Source organism: Hippopotamus amphibius, chromosome 12 (assembly GCF_030028045.1).
Source record: "Hippopotamus amphibius kiboko isolate mHipAmp2 chromosome 12, mHipAmp2.hap2, whole genome shotgun sequence".
In the NCBI taxonomy this organism is placed as follows: domain Eukaryota; kingdom Metazoa; phylum Chordata; class Mammalia; order Artiodactyla; family Hippopotamidae; genus Hippopotamus; species Hippopotamus amphibius.
In genome coordinates this window covers 30241932-30243725 of record NC_080197.1, presented here as the reverse complement: position 1 = coordinate 30243725, position 1794 = coordinate 30241932, and positions in this window count along the sequence as shown.

Sequence of the window (1794 nt, the reverse complement as noted above, 5' to 3'; positions counted from 1 at the left end):
TAAGCACAAATTCCTTCATATGTGAAATATTAGTATCTAGAGGCTAGGAATCTTCATCAAGTCATGGAGTAAGTCTACAGATTCATAGATTCTTAAATGGAATTCAGGGTCACCTTTTCATATTTAATGGCCATCGTGGGCAAGAAAGGAAGGATTAGGACGGCTTCATCATTCCAAGCTTCCACCCAAGCATGCATTCACTCATGCATTCCCACACTCATTCAGTCATGCATTTACTTATGCATCTGTTAACCAATAGCAACTCCTTCTCTGTGGCAGGCCCTGGGCAGAATATCCCATCCTCACAGAGTCCCCAGGTTCCCACAGTGAACTTCCTATAGTAATTGTCTGTTTTCTCTGGGCTGTCTCAGTTCCCCCTCCAGTGACTGTGTCCCAGTCTTCACCTGCCTTGGATTTGGTGGCCATTACCTCCCTCGTGCAGATATTCTATCCGTAGACAATGCCTCTCACCTGGTTGGAGAATTGTGATATATTCAAGGGAGCTGAGCACCCCACGTCCAAGCAGAATAGTGATGGGACCTACACCCTGGAAAGCTTGCCGTTGGTGAATGCCTTGGTGCAGAGGTCCGAGCGTGTGCTTCCCTGTAAGGTGCAGCATAAGGCACCGCCGCCCACTCAGGCTGGCCCCATAGTGTTCTCAGCTTCCCAGGGCATATACAAACCTACTGGGAGCTCAGGTAATCTCACCTTTACACCTGTGAGCAACTGGGTGACCTCTGTCTGCAAGTTGAATGAGGTAGTAACTCCCAGAGCCCCATGTGATATCCCCTCTGCCCATTGTCTCTTAGGTCCAGAGATGCCTGCCCTTATCTTTGTGGCTTTCCTCCTGGGCTTCAAAGTGCTGCTGGTGAACTGTTTCATAGTCACCTATTTCCACAGGTGGTGGAACCTGTAACAGGTGAGTTGATGGCAGTCTTAGTCCTTAGGGAGGGAGATCAGGGCCACCTTGCTGGGCTGGCAAGAGGTGTCCAGGGCGAGCCTAAAAGTCACACGATGATCCAGTCTCAACGGAGAGTTGTGAAAAATTTTATTTTCTCCAGTTGTGTCTTGGAATTCTCAAAGGCTTTCAACTCTCATACATTATTTAGTGCCCTGGAACTTGAAGTTTGTACAGTTACATTCATTCGGACCCAGGAGGTGAAGGTCCAAAGTATGCATGTAGGATAAAGGTCCGAGGTTTGAGATCCAAACTCCAAAGAGCCCCTCCATAAACCATTGTGTATTCAGTTATCACATGATATGTCCTTGGAATGAATAAGGAAAGTTTTATTAAAAGCAACTAATGGAATCTATCTGGGGGACTTGGATGTATTGACTAATAAGACTTCATTTCTGATCAGTGCCATGGACCCAGGTCAAGCAAAGTGACTGCATAAGAGTGTGCTCAAAAACATTTGTGGAATTAATGAATGAATGTTTTCCCCTACAGCTCCTGCATACCTTGATATACTGCTTTTTGCCCTGTGCAAGGGGCTCAAGTGGAGACAAGCTGTAAGGACTGAAGGTGACCAAAACCCCCCTCCCCCACCCCACCCTTCACTCTGCCATCCCCACCTCCACCACACACATGATCCCCTCCACACACCCTCCTACTTTCCATCTGACTGAGCTTTGGAGCTGAGTAAAGGTTGGATTTCGGTCATGGAGATCCGGAATGTCTGACCCTCATCCTTTGACCTTCAAATTGGCCTTGCCTCTACCCCAAAGCTAATCAAGTAGATCAATAAAAAAGATTCCCATTGTGCCCCAGATCATCAATACCCTTTAATTTTC